Here is a 20731-nt window from a genome sequence, read left to right as displayed (position 1 = left end):
ACCAACCCTTATATACAACATCAAACTCTGTTCAATGACACCCTGCACCATGAGATATGATTTATTGGTGTAAACTGCAGAGGAATTGTCCCAGTTAGATCCACCATCTTGCTGCTGACTAATCCCTGCCCCCCTCCCCAGTTCCGTCTGACCCCGTAGACTGTGACATCTCTCTCACTCACTCTAACGACATGCCCGACAGATCTGCAGTGATCATCTCCAAGCCATGCCCGTTCCACAAGTTCATGAGATCAGAGATCCCTGGAGACTAAGCCACGGGGCACGACTCAATTATGTGGACAGCTCTCAATGAACCCACAATCTGCTGGAGGAACTCAGTGCGTCGTGCAGCAGCTGTGGGAGCGGGAAAGAACTACGGAGGTTTCAGGTCGAGACCTTCTATTAGGACTCAAGAGGGAAGAAAGAAGATGGCCGGAAGAAAGAAGATGGCCGGTATAAAGAGGAGCGGAGAGGATGGCTGAGACAGGGTCTGCTAGGTGATGGGTGGACCAAGGAAAATTGACTTTATTACTTACACCTTTCATCTACATGAGGAGTAAAAATCTTTACGTTATGTCTCCTTCCAAGTTCAAAGTTGACTTTGATTAAGTTCAAAGTCAATTTATCAAAGTATGGATATGTCATCATATACAACTCCGAGAATCATTTTCTTGCAGGCATTCAGAGTAGGGCAAAGAAATACAATAGAGTCAATGAAAAACTACACACAAAGGCTGACAACCAACCAACGTGCAAAGGATGACCAGCTGTGCAAATACAAACAAGCGCAATAAATAAATAAGTAACACAGAGAACACAAGTTGTGAGGAGTGGTGGCCATCTGGATCAGGCAGATGGATAGTCTGGGGGGAGGAGGCGGAGGGTGAAAGTTGGAGATTATTGTTTGAGGGTGATAAGCGGGAACACGAAAGGGCCGCCAGTACTGGAGTCTGATAAGGAAGCTGATAATATCCTACTCCTAAGGGCTGAAGGTAATAAAATATGAACAGATTTCAGGTCAAAGTACAACCAAACCAAACTATAACAGGTGTTGGACTTCCTAACCAACAGACCTCAAGATGGTCAGAATGCACAAGCACTCCTCCCTCCCCATCATCCACAACATGGGTGCCCCCCAGGACTGTGCTGGACACCCAGCTGCTCGGCCAAAACATATGGGTAATCACACTGTCAATGTCTCCAATGGCACCATAGAGATGGGGCTCATCAACGACAACGGTGAGACGGCCTACAGAGAGATAGTGGGGGATCTCGAGGCCTGGTGCCAGGAAAATAAGCTGTTCCTTGATGTCAACAAGACAAAGGAGATGGTTATCAACTTCAGAAGAACTCGCACCACTCACACCCTCTTTACATCAGCACCACAGCAGTGCAAACTGCGAGCAATTTCAAACTCCTGGGAGTGTACGTCTCGTACAACCTCTCACTGTCCCAGAACACATCCTACGCTGTCAGGAAAGCTCACCAACGCCTCTGCTTTGAGGAGGCTGAAGAGGGCTGGACTTTAACATCCATACTCACGTCATCCTACAGATGTGCAGTAGAGAGCGTCATAACTAACTGCACCACAGCAGACAGAAAAGCTCTACAACTGGTAGCCAAAACTGCCCGATACATCACTGGCACCAACCTACCGACCAAGTTGCATACCATGTTGGACAATGTCTCCCATCCACTCCATAATGTACTGGTTAGGCACAGGAGTACATTCAGCCATAGACTCATTCCACTGAGATGCAACACTGAGCGTCATAGGAAGTCATTCCTGCCTGCGGCCATCAAACTTTACAACTCCTCCCTCGGAGTGTCAGACACCCTGAGCCAATAGGCTGGTCCTGGACTTATTTCCACTTGGAATAATTTACTTATTATTATTTAATTATTTATGGTTTTATATTGCTATATTTCGACACTATTCTTGGTCGGTGCGACTATAATGAAACCCAATTTCCCTCGGGATCAATAAAGTATGTTTGCCTGTCTGTCGAGAACATATATACAGAAAGGGCTAGTAACTTCATAAAGGGTCCCACCCACCCTGTTTGTCTCACTCTCATCAGGGAGGAGGCTACGAAGCATCCACACCAGGACCACCAGAGCTCAAAAACAGTTTCCCAAGCAGTAAGGCACTAACTCATCGGCTACAGCCCCCAACCACCACCGCTTTATCTTTCTGTCAGTCACCTTGTGTATAAGCACTCCTGTATCTAGCATCACTATGGACGTACAATCAATCTATACAGGCTATCTTACGTTATTTTGCTTTTAGTTGTTATTGTGTTTTTTTTCGTGTGCTGCATCGGAACCAGAGGAACAATTATTTTGTTCTCCTTCACACTTGAGTATTGGAAATGACATTAAACAATCTTGAGATTGTAAAACTCAAGATACACTGCCAGTGCTGGAAATCACACACAAAATGCTGGAGGAACTCAGTAGGTCTACAGAGGGGAATAAACAGTCAACGTTTTGAGCCAAGACCTTGATGAATGGAATCGTAATCAGGTTTAGTATCACCGGCATAGGTGGTGAAATTTGTTATCTTTGTGGCAGCAGTACATAAGAGAAACACAAAACGTGAATTTCAGTAATTATGTATATATTAAATAGTGAAATTAAATAAGTAGTGCAAAAATAAAAAGAAAAAGCAGTGAGGCAGTGTTCATGGGTTCAATGTCCATTCAGAAATCTGATGGCAGAGGGGAAGAAGCTGATCCTGAATCACTGAGTGTGTGCCTTCAGACTCCTGTACCTCCTCCCTGATGGTAGCAATGAGAACAAGGCATAACCTGGGTGATAGGGGGCCTTAATGTTGGATGCCACCTTTTTGATGCATTGCTCCCTGAAGGTGTCCTGGATACTATGGAAGCTAATGCCCATGAGGGATCTGACTAAGTTTACAACTCTCTGCAGCTTATTTCGATCCTGTACAGTAGCAACCCCCACTCCCCATACCAGATGGTGATGCAGTCAGTTAGAATGTTCTCCATCTTTAGAAAACCTGAGTGATTATTGGCTTTCTTGACTTAAAGCCCCTGCACTTCTCCTTGTCTGCACACACAAAATGCTGGAGGAACTCAACAGGTCAGACGGCATCTATGGAAAGGAACAGGGTAAAAGTTTTGGGCCATGACTCTGCATCAGGAGTGGCAATCCCCATGTTATTGTTGGGCCTTTGACTAACCTGTGGCACACGATTTGACTTACAAACATTTCTCCCCTCCCTCCTCCTCCACATATCCTCTGCCCTTTAAAACTTCTCCCTTTCCAACGACAGTACAGCCAGTATCTAACTCTCTCTCCTTGCTGGTACTGCCTGACCTGCACGTCCTGTTGACCAAGTGCTCATCTGTCGTCATGGACTACTGACATGGCACTTTTGGGTTGCCAAGTGCCTGAAGGTGTATCACACAGCTGTCACCAAGCAAACTTCGATACCGAGTTCCACAAGGAGATACTAGGACAGCTGGCCCCCGGAACTGGTCAGCAAGGGGTTTGAGGAGCATCGGAAATGTGGAAATGTTGTGAATGTATAGATTTATCTATCTAACTTAAAATCATAATTAATCAAGATCTATACTAATCTGTACCTAATACAACTTCTGTGATTTCAGCCAACAGCAACTCCAAGTTACAGAAAGTTAAGTTACTTTGGTTTTCAGGAGCCATAAGCAACCCGGAGAATGTGTAGAAATAAAAGAACAGTCCCCTTGCTAAGAAGGATACCCAAGGAAGGGTACAGGAGTGAGACAGATTAGCTGGTCGAGAGACGTCACAACGACAATCCCGTCCTCAGTATCAGTGAGACCAAGGAATTGATTCAAGTAGGGGAAAGGTTGCAAGCCACTTCAATCCTCACTGAGTGGTCAATGGCAGAAAAGGCGAGCAGTTTTACATCCCTGGGTGTCAACATCAAGGAGGTTCTATTCTGGGCCCAATGTACTGATGCAATCACGAAGGTGACACATCAGCAGCTCTAGGAGTTTAAGGAGATTTGGTAATGTCACCAAAGACACTGTAGCAAATTTCTCTAGCTGTACCGTGGAGCGCGTTCTGACTGGTAGCATCACCATTTAGTCTGGAGGCTCCAATACACAGGGTCACAAGAGGCTGCAGAGGGTTGTAAACTCAGCCAGCTCCATCACGGGCAAAACTCCTCTGAGCATCAAGGACATCCTCAGTGAGCGGTGCTTCAAGGCGGCAGCATCCATCACCATGGGCCCTCACCAACCGGGACATACCCTCCTCTCATTGCTACCATCAGGGAGAAGGTACAGCAGCACTCAACCGGAACACTTTCTTCCCCACTGCCAGCAGATTTCTGAACAGTCCATGATCTTCGGATTAATTTCTTTAGCCTTATGGTGGTGAATGTGCAATTCATTGTTGTGGAGGCTAAGTCGTTGGGTATATTTAAAGTGGTGGTTGATAGGTTCTTAATTAGTAAGGGTAGGGGGAGAAGTCAGTAAAATGGGAAGGATAATAATTCAGCCATGACTGAATGGTGGAACAAACTCAAAAGACAGGCTGAATGGCCTAAACCTTTCTCTGTCCCTTGCTATTTTATAACAGTGCTCATTATGTCAGCGGGATAACAATCTTCCATTAAAAATAAGACTACTAATGCACAGATGTTCCAAAAGGCTGCAAAGTAATGTTTGCAATGGACTGTCTGTAAGACAGTATCCACTAGACACTAGTAATTCAGAGTCAGATTTTCTATTACATATACAGTCGGCCCTCCTTATCCGCGGGTTCTGCATGCGCGGATCGGGAAAACCCAGAAGTTTTCTCCCCAGCACTCATTGTTTGAGCATGTATAGCCTATTTTTAAAAAATCGTTATTCCTGAAACAATACAGTATAACAACTATTTACACACATTTACATTGTATTAGGTACTATCAGTAATCTAGGGATGATTTAAAAAGTATAGACAGTCCCCGGATTATGAATGAGTTCCATTCCTGAGTCTGTCTTTAAGTCGGATTTGAGGTCAGAACAGGTACATCCAGTATTATTTAGCATCAGTTAGTCAAATGTTTGTCTTAGTATATAGTATACATTTTACCTTTCTATGCATATAAGACACTTAAAAAACGTATGCATTTCAATAATTAAACCACTGCGTTGCTTAGTAATAACTGTAGCTTTCATCGGGGCAGGGTCTTTCACATTCTCCATTAAAATTGTTCCGATCGTTGACCGACTGTAGCCTAACGCTTTTCCAATGACCGATGGCGTTTCACCTCTTTCCAATCGCTTTATTACTTCCACTTTATTTTCAATCGTGATCGTGATTATTTTCGTGAACAGAAACACTGCGGATTCAGAGCTGCGCCGGGTCCGAAAGACCACCACACTGAGACAGGTTAAATAAAGTCTGGGGTTCCGCTGGGTCCTAAAGACCATCGCACTGGTCAGGCTAAATAAAGGACTAGAGCATCCATGTTTTTTGGTATCCACGGGGGGAGGGGGGGGGTCCCAGAACCAATCGCCCGCGATTAAGGAGGGCCAACTGTACATTGAAACACACAAAGAAATGCATTGTTTGTGTTAACAACCAACATATCCAAGGATGTGCTGGGGGCAGCCCACAAGTGTGGCCTCACACTTCGGTACCAACACAGCGTGCTTACAACATTCAGCAGAACAACTCAAGCAGCCGCAACAAGAACAGAACAAAACAAGCCCGTTTCCCACCCGCCAACTCTCACCCACTCCCAGGACAGGCCACCTTAGACTCTCAGTCCTTGGCCTTGGACTCTCAGACTTCAATCCTCCCTCCCATCTCCAGACCCTGGTCTGAACTCTCAGGCCCAACCTTCGGGCCACATCCTACAGACACGCTGAGCTCTGGACATCAGCCTTCAGCTTTGGCCTTTGGACTCTCCACATTCTCAACTTCAGCACTTGTGGGGACTTTGCACCCTCACTAAAAGAGGCAAAGCCCTTTCATATAGAGTCCCATACAGCTCCAAAACAGGCCGTTCGGCCCAGCTGGCCCATGCCGACCAAGATGCCTTATCTCAGCTAGCCCCATCTGCCTGCAGAGTGGCGAACACAAGATCTGGCAGATGCTGGAAATCTGGAGAAGTACACTAGGGAGATGGAGGAACTCAGCCGATCAGGCAGCATCTAGGAAACAAAATAGTCCAGATGAAGGGCATTGACCCCAAAAAGGGTGTCCACTGTCCATTTCCCTCCAACAAATGATGCCTGACTCACTGAGTTGTGGTATGCCATGTTATTGTTTACCCTTGCACTATCTAGGCCAGCATGGTAGGAGAGAGGTTCACAGAGGAGCAGGGTTCAATTCCCACCATAAAGAGGTTGTTCATTCTCCCCATGGCCGAATGGGATCCTACCCGGTGCTCCGGATTCCTCCCACATTCCACATCGGTTAGGGTTATTAAGTTGTGGACATGCCATGTTGGTACTCCTCCAAGAGACCCACAACCTTCTTGTGGTTTGGAGGCTTCTGTACCTCAATGACCCGGAGAGCTGTGTTGGCTGGGGTCAGGGCTTTATGGTTTGGCTCTTGGTTTGGTCAGGGGTCACCAACATTTTTGCACCGTGGACCGGCTTAATTTTGACAATATTCTTGCGGACCGGCCGACTGGGGGGTGGGGGGGTGGTGGGTATGTTAATCACGACCGGAATCTTGGTGGTAAGTCAACTATGAGTCACTTATAAGTGGCTAATACACTCAATTTCGTTTCTAAAAGGGTTTAATCTAACAAATTATTAAACACACAGCACATCTTTTCCTCGCATGAATATAGCGATAAATCAATTATAACTCACTTATAAGTCAATAGCATAATAACATTTTAAGTACTGTTTCGATATTAAACACACAGCACATATTTTCCTCGTATGAACATATAAAATCATTGCAACACACCAGTGAGAGGACAAGGTAAGGGCCGGAAGTCCCCGTACGGGGGCCGCGGGGGTCGCAGTCCGGAGAGAGCGGCCAACAAAAGTTTGGCTCGGGGGATGACTTTCAGTAGATCGCAGCAAGGTAGCTGCTCTGCTACTTGTGAAACCCTGAGCCCGAATTAGGTCGTCTGCGAATATTTTAGCACCGGGTTCCCCACGAACATTCAGTGTGCTAAACAGGTTTAGAGGCGGCGCCCATCTGTCCACGCTCCAGGCCAGTAGCAACGGCACTTCTCGCCATCCGCGCGAGGCAGCCGGTTACCCCAGGCCAACCAGTGATCCCTGGCGCGAGGGTATCACTGCGTTTAGGCAACTGATGACCTCGCGTGCGTTCAAGTTCAACAGTGGGCGTGACAGGGAATGAGGAAAGGAGCAGCTGACTCATAGCGTTTCATATCGCCAAATCATATTGTTTCTTCTTGGCCCAGTAGCACGTGCTTTGCGGCCTGGTAGTTGGGGACCAGTGGGTTAGGTCACCCATGGCAAATAGGTCAAAGGGTTAGGGGTCAGACTAAGAGCGGCCCACCAGCCCTCCAGGTTCATAGGTTCAGTTCAGGGATAACAACCCTGAATGGTCAAAAACAAAACTGTTATGGAAACAGCAATGAAGAATCCTTCTACATCTGAGTGTGACGGTATTCCAGAGTCTCCACCTGGGACTTGCGTGACTGACAGTAGTGAAAACCGAGAGGAAGCTACCAACACAATGAAGGAAGCCCTGAACACCGCCAGAGATGGAGGACGTTCATTGCTACCCTAAATGCCAGCGGTGTAACGGGCAGTATGTTGACGCCAATATGTGCGGCGACATTTGCAGGCCGCCCCAAGCCTGGTTATTAACCCAAACAATACATTTCACTGTTTGCTTCAATGTCCATGTGAAAAATAAATCTAATTTTCTTTTAAGTTCCATCCCCATTTGCTCATGTTTGGCCCATCCTGCTCTGAACTCTCCCATCCACACACCTGTCCAACCGTCGTTTTGGTGTTGTAGCTGCCTCAACCACTTCCTCTGGCAGCTCGACTTACATTTGTCCATCTCTTGCCTTCATTTCAATCACTCAAAGCAAAATTGGCTGAGTCATTAAACCCATAACTATTACCAGAGAAATTTAAAAAAACTTTCCACTCTGACTAAGCACTCAAACAGCGTGTGTCAAACAGCAGTGGGACTCACAAGGGGATGTACTGTAAATGCCACAGAGGAAGCCAGGGCAATCAGACTCAGGAGAAGGTTTATCTTCTCTCAACTCCATTCTCCTGCCTCCCCCCCCCCCATAACCTTTGACATCCTTACTAATCAAGAACCTATCAACCAACCTCCGCTTCAGATACACCGAATCACCTGGCCTCCACGGCCATCTGTGCCAATGCCTTCCGCCAATTCACCACCCCGTGGCTAAAGAAGTTTGTCCTCAGCTCAGGTCTTTATATGAGGAAGGCTGGCTCTGTTATAGGAGTCAAACTGGACAGGCAGGTGAGAAGGAGAAACCAATACTCGTGCCATCGGTTTGGAGGCTACCCAGATGAAATACGAGGTGTTGCCCCTCCACCCTGAGGAAGACCTCATCTTAGCACAATTGGAGGCCATGGTGTAACACCTTCTACAGAAAACTTAAGCTTTCAAACAAATATAGAAGCATAATTGCTGGAAAATGCACTGAACAGTTACAAGTGATGATTGCATAAAAGTATAAGCAAGCACAGAGAAGTTAAACTACAGGAGAAATAACAATTTTACACACCAATCCAGCACATGGTATTACCATCATCAACCAGCCATGTTCTTTCTTTTAAGAGAAAGAATTTCTAAACTACAAATCGATACAGATATTGCAGTAACCATGGTTTATTTTATTTATCAGAACTCAAGCAAGATCATAAGCTCAGGAAGAAGGTAGGCCAGTTTGGATCAGTCGCCTCAAAAGTGTTTTTTTAAATAGCACAGCGGTTATATCACTGCGACGGTGATCCAAACTCCTGGAGAAATAATCCAGAGACACAGGTTCAAATCCAGTACAGCAGCTGGGCACTTTAACCTCAATTAAATGTAAAATAAACACAACAAAGTGAAGGGATTGTCAGAAAGCTCCTTTGGGCCTTGCAAGGGTCCGCCAGGAAAAAGCAATCTGCCATCCTGGTCCTTAGTCTGACTTTATACTCTCAATGATCCAGCAAACCCCCTCAAGGCTGAGGGATGGGACCACTCAGCAAACCAGGTTAGAGAGATACCTAGCATGGAATGACGGGTGGATCCAGGTGAGGGAGGGTGATGGGTAGACAGAGGAAGGGAGAATGGGAAGTGACAGAGGCTGGGAGGTGATGGCTGGATCCAGGTGAGGAGGGTTGATATGCAGATGGAGGAGGGGAATGGTGACGGAAGCTGGGCGATTTGGCATGTAAACAAATACACTCAAAAACTTCTATAGATGTACTGTGGAGAGCATTCTGACAGGCTGCATCACTGTCTGGTATTGGGGTGGGGGAGGGAGGGCTACTGCACAGGACCGAAAGAAGCTGCAGAGGGTTGTAAATCTAGTCAGCTCCATCTTGAGCACCAGCCTACAAAGTATCCAGGGCACCTTCAGGGAGTGGTTCTCAAAAAGGCAGAGTCCATAGTTAAGGACCTCCAGCACCCAGGGCATGCCCTTTTCTCACTGTCACCATCAAGTGGGAGGTATAGAAGCCCGAAGCCACACACTCAGCGATTCAGGAACAGCTTCTTCCCCTCTGCCATCCGATTCCTAAATGGACATTGAATCTTTGGACACTACCTCACTTTTAAAAAAAAATATACAGTATTTCTGTTTTTGCACTTTTTAAATCTATTCAATATACATTATTTATTTACCTTTTTTTAATTTTATTTTCTCTCTGCTAGATTATATATTGCATTGAACTGCTGCTGCTAGGTTAACAAATTTCACATCACATGCCGGTGTTAATAAACCTGATTCTGATGGGATGGGTGGATCAGTGAGGAAGGGTGATAGGCAGATGGAGGAGGGGAGAGTGGGAATGGTGACAGAAGCTGGGAGGTGATGGGTGGATCACAGTGAGGAAGGGTGATAGGCAGATGGAGGAGGGGAGAGTGGGAATGGTGACAGAAGCTGGGAGGTGATGGGTGGAGGTGACAAAATGATGGTGGGATCTGATAGGAGAGGAAGATGGAGTATGGAACCAAACAAGTTTCATAATTTTGTATACCTCTATCAAATCACCCCTCCCCTACACTCTGAGGTTGAATGGGTTAGGACTTTATTCCCTGAAGCAGAGGAGAGACTTGATAAAAGTATACAAAATTATGAAAGGTATAGATGGATAACTGCAAGCAGGCTTTTCCCACGGAGGTTGGGGGAGGCTAAAACTAGAGGTCATAAGTTAAGGGTGAAAGGTGAAATGCTTACAGGGAACAACGAGGGCACACAGCAGTCCTTCACTCAGAGGGTGGTGAGGGTGTGGAACGAGCTGCCAGTGGAAGTGTTGATGCAGGTTCGATTTCAAAGATTAAGAGAAATTTTGGATAGATGCATGGAGGGGAAGGGTATGGAGGGCCCTGGTCCGCGTGCAGGTCGATGGGACGAGACAGATTAATAGCTGGCATGGACTAGATGGGCCAAAGGGTCATGCTTTTCTACTGTAGTGTTCTCTGACTATGACACATGGTCTTAAACACTCAACAGTACAATAAAATTCCTTGCTCACATAAAGATGACAAAGTAAACAGTGTCCATGGTAACAGTACATACAACAAATAGAGTGACTGGAACAAAATAGAAGGGTATAGAGTACAGCAGTCCAATCTGAGGTGAAAAATAAGGGCTAAAGTATCGATAATGGAAGAGGTAGAACTGGTGAGTTTCTTCTGTCGCTTCTGTTCTGAGGGTCTTCAACCTGGCCTGTTGAACGTTTTTCTCGCCACAGATGTGGCCACATTTAAACAAATCTGGGCAACACACATAAAACTCAGCACCTATGGACAAGAGTAAACGGTCGACGTTTTGGGTCAAGGTCCCAATGAAGGGCCTCGGCCCAAAACGCCAGGTGTTTACTCTTTTCCCACGGACGCTGCCTGACCTGCTGAGTTCCTCCAGCATTTCGCGTGTGTTGTTTTGATTTCCAGCATCTGCAGATTTTCTCTTTGTTTGTTAAACAAATCTGGTCTCGGTTTAGTCACAGTTACCTCGTAACTAGTTCAAGCTAGACAGCCACACACAGCCGATACAGTTCCGATAGCAGAAAAGCATAGTCACAAAAACAATATACAGCCGGAGTCATCTGTCACGGCCTGTAGATTGATGGTGCATGGGATGATGATCTGGAGTCACGTTTCTGTAAGTACAAGCACGCAGCAGTTCCTCATCTCAAGCTAGTGTACCCACAGATGGACACAATTCAGCCTGTGGTCCACCAAGCGAACCCTGGAAGGCAGGGTCTCACACCAGTAACCCAGCTCCACTGCTACGAGGACGTACAATAAATGCATTTGGCACGGCCAGTCGCATCCATCCGTGAATCTCCAACAGATCGCCATCAGAGTAAGCAGCAACTGGGAAGCGGGCAGGAGAGACTTACAAAGATGCCGCCAGGACGTGAGGGATTGAGTTATAGGGAGAGAGGGGAGAGGGTAGACAAGCTAAGTATTTATACCTTACAGCATAGGAGTCTCCTTTAATCTTAAAGAGATGAGAGACTAAAGATTATCTTTATCTGTCACGTGTACATCGAAATGCTGGGTGGCAAGTTGGAGATAAGTCTCTAACTAAGGAGGTGTGAGGCACTCCCTCTCTCCGCTAGCCTGCAGGTCACCCTGGGGCAAGGTGTAGCAACTGCTTATCCCCCGATCAGCGTCATGTGAAGCCACGGGAGCAGGTGGTGGATGGTCGTATGAGCAGCCGGTGCAGATCACAAGTCCTGGTTATGCGACCATTGACTCCAGGCAGACAATCTCTGAAGAGTATTGATAATGGCTGGGGGTCACCCGTCTTGGCCACGTCATACAATGTGCATGCACATCTATCGCAAGCAATGGGGACCACTGATATCCTTGCATGACCAGAGGTGACTGTTGAGTCCAATCCTGGCCAGGAAGTGCCTCCAACACAATGTCATACGGTAGGGCACGTAACAAACACCAAAATGCACAGTCAACAACCAACACGGTTCATGGATGTGCTGGAGGAGTGGAGTGGTGGGGGGGGGGGGGGGGGGGGGGGGATTTCCACAAGTGTCATCACTTTTCCAGCACCAACATAGCATGCCTACAACTTAGTAACCCTAACCCACGTCTTTTGGAATGTGGAAGGAGATGAACACAGTCACGGGGAGAACGTACAAACTCCTTACAGACAGTAGCAAGAATTGAAGTGCTCTTCTATACCGTGCCACAAAGACGGGCACAAAACTGTGAGGAGCACAGCCTTTTTCCTAGAGTTGGGGAATAAGAGCTAAGGTTGAAGGTTAAGGAGAGAGAAGGGAACAACTTAATAGGAACTTCAGGGGCAATATTCTTACACACATGGAATGAGCTTTCACAGAGGAAGAGGCTGAGGCAGGTACAGTAACAACTCTTAGAAGTCAAGGGGACTGTAGATATGGAAGGTTTAGAAAGTTATGTACCAAGGGCTGGAAAATGGGATTAGCTTGAATGGGCATCTTAGTTGGCATGAACCAGTTAGGTCCAAAGGCGTGTTTCTGTGCTGTAGGAGTCTGATTCCAATTACAGAGACAAATATGTATTTTTATCAATGCAGATATGAAAGGAAGTTCTAACCACTGTTCCCTCCAAGCTGTATGGGTGTGCAGATGTGCAGTGACTGAAATGCCCCTGCGCACGCAGCTCGAATTTTCTTTTATATGTTTTATTGAAGTGTCGCACAGTTTTCAGGCTCTGTAAAAATCTCCTGCTCAGAGCAATGGTTGGTCTGCGCAGCTGTTAAAAAAAAATTAAGAGGGAACCCTGCTTCTAAACTAGCGGTCCACCGCCCCCGCCACCCCACCCACTCCCAGAAGTTTGTGGGGGAAAATATTTATAATTCCACATGGCTAGAAAAGTATTCATTTCAAGAGCAGTGAGTAGTGGGGAAAAGTTCCATTTTCCATGGAATCCCCAGTCACCGGTTGAGTCCTCCAGTGCAGTATTAAGGTGTTTACTGACTACCCCAGGATGAATTATAACCTTTGGCAACACGGGGGAACAAAGATTTTGCTGCCTGAATACTTTTAGGCATACCCATGGATTTTGGGCTGCTGATCATGAAAATCACCTTGAAATTTCCCTATCACACACCATTCTGACTTGAATCGCCTATATTTGTTATTTCACTTCATAATTCAAGTCAGAATAAATGACACCAAGATTAAGGAAGGCATTTTTGTTGGTCCACTAATCAAACAGGTCATCAACGACAGGCATTTCAAAGAACTTTTACTGGGACCAGAGAAAATCACATGGATGTCATTGAAGGATGTTGCTGAAAACTTTCTTGGCAATTACAAAGCATCAAACTACATGCAACTGGTTGGCAACATTCTTCAAACATACAGAGGCATGGAGTGCAACGTGTCACGAAGATTCATCTTCTGCATTCCCATTTAGACTTCTTCCCTGCAAACCCTGGTGCTGTCAGTGACGAGCACGGTGAAAGGTTTCACTTGGATATTGTGGTCTTGGAGCAACAGTATCAGGGCAACTGGAATCCATCAACACTGGCTGATTATCGTTGGGCACTTAAGCAAGAAACCTCAGACACTGAGTACAAACGAAAATCATCAACAAAACATTTTTAGCTTAGTTGAACTATTGCAAAGCTTTAGCACAATTATGTAATTAAACACATTATATTCAATAATAGTTGATCTCTCGTTTCTCCAAATTCCTATGTGATACAATTAGTCTGAAGTTAAATTTGTGTTCAGCTTCAAGCGGTCTCTCATAAAAAAAATAATTCCGAGGAGGCAATACTTTCGCAAAAATTTGTTGTCCAGTGTAATTTGTAACAGGTATAGGTAAAACACTGTTCATTATACACCTGTCCAGGCACAGAAAAAGGCTCTTTGGCCTCTTAAAACAAAGGAGATAACTTCACTCAACTTCACCTGGCTCCATCATTGAGATGTTCCCAGAACCAGTGGACTCACTTTCAAGGACTCTTCATCTCAAGCTCTAGATATTTATTGCTTATTTGTTTAATATTATTATCTCCTTCTTTTTGTATTTGCACAGTTTGTCGGCTTTTTCTCACTGGTTGAACACCCAAATGCAGTCTTTCATTGATTCTGTTATGGTTATTATTCTACAGAGTTATTGAAAACACCCTTTAAGAAAATGAATCAGCATTGTATGTGGTGACAGATTCATTTTACACACATCACACATACATTTCTGTTTTATTGTTTTGTTTTTAATTATGTACTGCTCCCACAGAACACAATTCACAACATATGCTGGTGTCGTTGAAACTGATTCTGATTTTTGTTTCGCACAGGGATGCTGAAGAACGCCACAACGGACAGACTGACACTTCCAGTTGCAGTTTTTGACAAACACTACTTGCACTGCCTTATCAGAACAAATGTCAAGACGCCACCTTAAATCCTTCCACAGCTGGCAACCACCACATTAACAAAGGGAGGAATTGTTTCCAATTTGCTTTCGATCTCACCCACAGAGGAAGAGAACAAGAGAATCTCATCGACATCGCTGGAACCCAAAACAACAGCTTTGTGTTTACATTGGTCCTTTGATGATAGGAGTCTCACCAACACCCCGACATCTGTTAATACTGAAACCAAGATATTCCGGGATTACTAAAAACATAACACTCATTTCCTCTTTCCTCTCCCACCCACAGTATTTCAATCTCCACCCCAAATTAGTGCTTTTATCTTAAAAATATATTTCCCATGCTGTGATGCATTTCAAAGCCTGAAGGTTCCCCACTCAGCGATTCAGGAACAACTTCTTCCTCTTCGACATCAGATTTCTGAATGGTTCTTGAATCCAGGAATACTATCTGGTTCCTTAAGGTTGTCATAGCCAGTGGTGGGGAAGAGGGGGGAGGGGTGTAGTGGGTATATTAAATGCTCCCAATGGCATGCGTCACAAATAGCCTCTGACAACCAAATCCAGCCAGCTCCTGGCCTTCACACGTGGCTTAGCTACTAAGCCCAGTGGAGCCATTTCTACTGACAGGCAAAGGGGCATCTCTTAAAACCAGTCACTTCGGGCAGACGGGCCTCATCAGCCATGGTTGGCAGAATTAGGAAAACTCCACTGCCTCGCGGCTATATGCAAGCACGGGGGAGGCTTCGGGAGTAAACCTTGAGGACAAATCCAGAGATGGAGTCCCTAAGGTAGTCCCACATTGAGTTCAACAGTGACTCCCAAGCCCTGAAATGCTGCTGGTACCAAACTGTATCGGTCTCTGCCGTTCCTTTGGATTCGTCAGCAGTGTGGAGAGGGGAGCCTGCTGCAGGGGCAACAGCTTGCTCTCCCTATCGAACAGCCCTGGCTTGTGTATAGTTAATATCACAGATGCATGGTCAACCCCAAACACTACCTTGGTTTTTTCTGCACTATTTACTTTGTAGTTTATTGCACTGTCCTACTACCACAAAGCATCTCACTTCGGGTCAGATAAGCCAGTGATGATGAAGCTGATTCTTTGTAGTGGAACAGTTAGATACAGGAGAATTACCAGAACCTTGTCTGAACTGGCAAGACAACATCAAAGAGTAAGACCATTCAACCCTTTCAACCTCTGCAAGTCCCCACAGTTGACCTTAAGGCCATTGGACATAGGAGCAGAATTAAGCCATTGGACTCATTGAGTCTGCTCTGCCATTCCATCATGGCTGACTTATCTATGCATTCCATAATCTCATACACCTCTATCAAGTCTCCTCTCATCCTCCATCCCTCCTCATTCTTCTGCAAACGCCCTCTTGGCAAAGCCCTGTACAGGTTATCCATTGGGCCATTGATGGTAACACCACACCCCTTGATTACTGCATTGCCCTTGCTGGAGGCAGGTTATTGAGGTCTGCACTTTCCTCACGTCCTCATCCCGTCCACAGATGCTCCACTTCTCTTGCTGCACTCCTGATCCACGTTAGAGTTGTCCACAGGCAGTTAATAGATACCAGAGCCTCAGCCCCAGATCCCAGTAGAACGGAGAATATTTAAAACCACCAAGAGGATCACCAGGGTCTCCCTCCCCCCACCCCATTTGTGACATTTACCGAGCGTTTTGTAGACAAAGGGCCTGAAACATTGTAGACGATCCCTACCACCCATGACACAATCTCTTTGACCCACTTCCATCTGGAAGGAGGTACAGGAGCATCAGGACTAGGACTGCCAGACTGGGTAACAGCTTCTTCCCTCAGGTTGTGAGACTAATGAATACCCTGCCATCACCGGGGTCTCGTCACTAGGACAACGAGCTGTTTACCTGTGCTGCGCACTACGAATAGTATTTTAATAACGTACTTGTGGTTTTGTGTGCGGTGTGTGATGCTCGTTTGGTGGGCACACCATGCTCCAGAGGAATGTTGTTCAGTTTGTTTGTATACACGTAGACGCAGATGACAATAAACTTGAACTTGATATTGGCCTGAACTTGCCAAGTGTGGATATGCAAGGTTAGGAGGGGGATCCTCACGGCTCCCTAAGTATACAGTTTCAGGAAAAAGTACCCGTCCGTTAACGTAGTCGTAGAGAGTGATAACCTTTGGGAGCTTGCCCTTCTTCTGATTAAGGATGTCCCATCCTATCTATACTGCAAATGATTACACGGGTGGGAGCGTTGGTTCAGCCCAGATGTATTGCAGAGTTGAAGTGTCCAACACCAGTTTGAACAAGATCAGATCAACAAGTGGATCCCAGCGTTATTTAAACACACACATACGCAACGGAGGACGTCGTGAGGAGGAGTTTACCCTAGATTCTCTTAGCCATGGTTCAAAAATCACAGCAAAGTTCAAAGTACGTTTATTATCAAAGTACTGTATGTGTACATTATACAACTTTGAGATTCATCTGCTTACAGGCAGCCACAAAACAAAGGAACACAAACGATCCCATTTTAAAAAACCATCAAACACACCCTGTGCAGAGAGAAACAAAGACAAATTGTGCAAACAGTAAAAGTAAGCAAATAGCATTCAGACCAAAGTGGCTCCATAGACACGAAGCCCGGAGCAGGTCAGAGCTTTAGAACAAATCCCTGCTCCATTGCGGTTGTACAAGGGTTAAGAGGTTTGGTGGATGTGGGGTCGATTTCAACAGTTCAGAGAAATTTGGATAAGGATGGGCGGGGCATGGGGACTATGGTCTGGGTGCAGGTTGATGAGATTAATAGTTCAGCATGGACTAGATGGGCAGAAGAGCCTGCTTCTGTGGTCTATGACTCTATAAAGCTGAGAAGATCATTGGGGTCTCTCTTCCCGCCATCACGGACATTTACACTACACGCTACATCCTCAAAGCAAACAGCATTATGAAGGACCCCATGCACCCCTCCATACAACCTCTTCTCCCTCCTGCCATCTGGGAAAAGGCTCCGAAGCATTCGGGCTCTCACGACCAGACTATGTAACAGTTTCTTCCCCCAAGCTATCAGACTCCTCAATACCTGAAGCCTGGACTGACACCTTGCCCTATTGTCCTGTTTATTATTTATTGTAATGCCTGCACTGTCTTTGTGCACTTTATGCAGTCCAGTGTAGGTCTGTAGTCTTTATGCAGTGTAGCTTTCTCTGTGTTTTTTTTAATTACGTAGTTTAGTCTAGTTTTTTTTACTGTGTCTTGTAAACCATGGTCCTGAAAAACGTTGTCTCATTTTTACTATGCACTGTACCAGCAGTTATGGTTGAAATGACAATAAAATTTGACTTGACTTGACTTAAGGGTGCACATCAGTAGACCAGATACCTCACCACACCAGAGAATCAGATTCATTCCGGACCTTCAGTGAATGTCTATGTGGAATTTGCCCATTCAAAGTGTTATCTAAGTATGCATAATTTATCATGTATTGCCCTGAGGGTCATTTTCTTTCAGGCATTCACAGTAGAACAAAGACATACAATAGAATATATAATAGAATACAATAGAGCATAGAAATCTACAGCACATTACAGGCCCTACAAGCCACAATACTGTGCCAACCATGTAACCTACTTAGAAACTGCCTAGAATTTCCCTAATGCATAGCCCTCCATGTACCTACCTAAGAGGCTCTTAAAACCTTCGCTGGCAGTGTATTCCATGCACCCACGACTCTGTGTGAAAAACTTACCTCTGACATCCCCCTTGTACCTACTTCCAAGCACCTCAAAACTGTGCCCCCTCATGTTAGTCACCAGCCCTGGGAAAAAGCCTCTGGCTATCCACACGATCAATGCCTCTCGTCATCTTAGATGCGTCAATCAGGTCAGCTCTCATCCTTCTTCGCTCCAAGGAGAAAAGGCCAAGTTCACTCAACCTATTCTCATAAGACATGCTCTCCAATCAATGAAAACCTAAACACAAAGACTGACAAACTGCCAACGCGGAAAAGACAAAATATAAATAAATAAATAATGCTGAGAACATGAGTTGTAGAGTCCTTGAAAGCAAGTCTACAGATTGTAGTTCAGAGTTGAAGTGAGTGAAGTTATCCACACTGGTCCGGGAGCCTAATGGTTGAAGGTAAATAACTGTTCCTGAACCTGGAGGTGTGGGGCCTCAGGCTCCTGCCCCTCTTTCTTGATGACAGCAGTGAGAAGAGAGTGTGGCCTGGATGGTGGGGATCCCTCATAACAGATAATTGACTAGGACACATTCTCCCTGTGACTGCACGTCTGCTGCTGCCTCCCCGCAAACTCAGGTGTCCCAGTGTCCTTCTCTGTCCCAAAGACGTGTAGGTTGGTAGTTTGTCGCTTGCTGTAACCTTCCCTGAATACGTAGCTGAGGGGTACCAGCTGGTGGGGAGTTGGAGAAGGTGGTTTGAATAAAATGGGATTAGCATAGGTGATGTACAGGACAGACTTGATGGGCCAAATGGCCTGCTTTCCCTCCCTCCTTCTCTCTCTCCCTCTCTCACACACACACACACTCACTCAATGACTCCAAGCCCAGTTCACAGCCCCAAATAAACTCTTTCCTTGTAAACCATCTGCTGTGGAATTAAGCATTTGGCTGCCATCCGTGGCAAGGGGAGCGAGGATCTGCTAAGGAGCCAGCTTCAAGCACACTGGTTGAAGGCAAAATCCTTGGAAAATTCCCAGTAGATCGCTGGGGAAGTTGAAGGCCCAATGCCTGTGGAGGCTGACGGCCGAAGATGGTGTGTCCTGGGGTGGGGGATGGGAGGGAGAACCGAGGGGGGGAAGGGGCTTGGTTTGCTGTTGTTGCCTTGTCACTTGGTAATTCCTGTGTTATTGTGCTCTGCCAAGTATGGTGGGCGTGCTATGTTGGTAAAGCATTAATACGAGAGATGCTGGAAATCCAAAGCGACACACACGAAATGCTGGAGGAAGTCAGCAGGTCTGGCAGCATCGCTGGGAAAGAGTTTCGGGCCGAGACCCTTCCTCAGCACTACACTGGCGCTGGAATGCGCGCGGACCCAGCACACCCCTCTCTTAACACAAACAACACAACTCACCGTACGTTTGAAAGCCCGTGTGATAAGCATTTCTGATTCCGAGTCAGTACCACGGGACCATGACTGGACAATTACGATGCAGTAGCTATTCCTTACAGCAGCTCTGAACAGCAGGAAGGAACAACTTGCCAAAAGGTCTTCTCGGGTCAGCGGGCAGAAAGTACAAAAGCCCGAAATCACGTACCACCATGCTCACAGACAGCTCCTGACCCACCGTTATAAGCTTATTGATTAGTTCCTTCGTACAATAAGTTGGACTTTTGATTTTACAATCTACCTTGCTATGGTCTTGCACCTTGTTTGTACTATCTTTGTAACTGTTAAACTTAACTCTGCATTCTCTCATCTTTTTCCTCTTCTGCCTCAGAGCACTGGGTAACGGTGGGAGCGTATTACCTTACCATTGCCACAGCTCACCTGCTTGGCAGAGATCCCGAGGATCGCAATCCAGCCTACAATGCTTCTCACTGTCACCTCCCAGCCGCTATAAGCTGGCACAGTTTTCGAGAGGGGGAGGGGAGGAAATGGGCCATGTAACCACCAAAGAAATCAGATCAACGTCAACTTGGAACATTTGGCTCTTCCTCCACTGGCAACCTCTATCTGGAGAGAATCTGTTTAAATCTGTTTCTCAAATCATGTGATCTCAGCTGACTAATCCCACGAGGGCTGAGTTTATTTCCTGCCCTGCAGTCTGGAGCCGTGCCAACCCGGTGTATTCTGACCCGCTAAATCACAGGAATAGGAGTGGTGTGTGCTCACAGACAACTCCGGGCCAGCCTCTGCTGGACGTTGCAGAAAGGAGAAGCAAGGGTTAACATTGTACTGCTGCCTGACATTATTCAGCAATCCAACAGCCTCCAGATAAGATGCAGTATCACAGGGTGGGTAACCCAGCCAAAAACTCTGAATGGAGACAGAGGCAGAGACGCCAAGTCCACTGCTCACTCACTCATCAACCATTCTGCAAAAACCCGTTAAACCTGCTCAGCATTGTGAGGTGACCCACTTGGGAGACGGTTTGACCGCTTGAACACAGATTCTGCTTTCGTCATGGTGACGAGGACTTCTGCTAACTCTAAACCAACAAAGACCACAAGGCACAGGAGCAGAATTAGG

The 20731-nt window shown here is 46.1% G+C and overlaps 1 protein-coding gene across 2 annotated transcripts in view; it reads right to left on the bottom strand.

Moving 5' to 3' along the window:
• LOC140717362 (MAP kinase-activated protein kinase 2) overlaps positions 1-20731 on the bottom strand; it is a 199269-nt gene that overhangs the window by 150342 nt on the left and 28196 nt on the right. Inside the window, exon 1 of one of the 2 annotated variants that reach the window (XM_073030876.1) lies at positions 20030-20180. The exons of the other annotated variant lie outside the window; for it this stretch is intronic. The gene's annotated coding sequence lies outside the window, so the exon portion shown is untranslated. Of the gene's footprint in view, positions 1-20029; positions 20181-20731 lie in introns of those variants that run through there. 2 annotated transcript variants of the gene reach the window in all.

This window comes from Hemitrygon akajei, chromosome 27 (assembly GCF_048418815.1).
Source record: "Hemitrygon akajei chromosome 27, sHemAka1.3, whole genome shotgun sequence".
Classification (NCBI taxonomy): domain Eukaryota; kingdom Metazoa; phylum Chordata; class Chondrichthyes; order Myliobatiformes; family Dasyatidae; genus Hemitrygon; species Hemitrygon akajei.
Note: the sequence above shows the minus strand (reverse complement) of the source record. Positions and strands in the feature narration are given on the sequence as shown.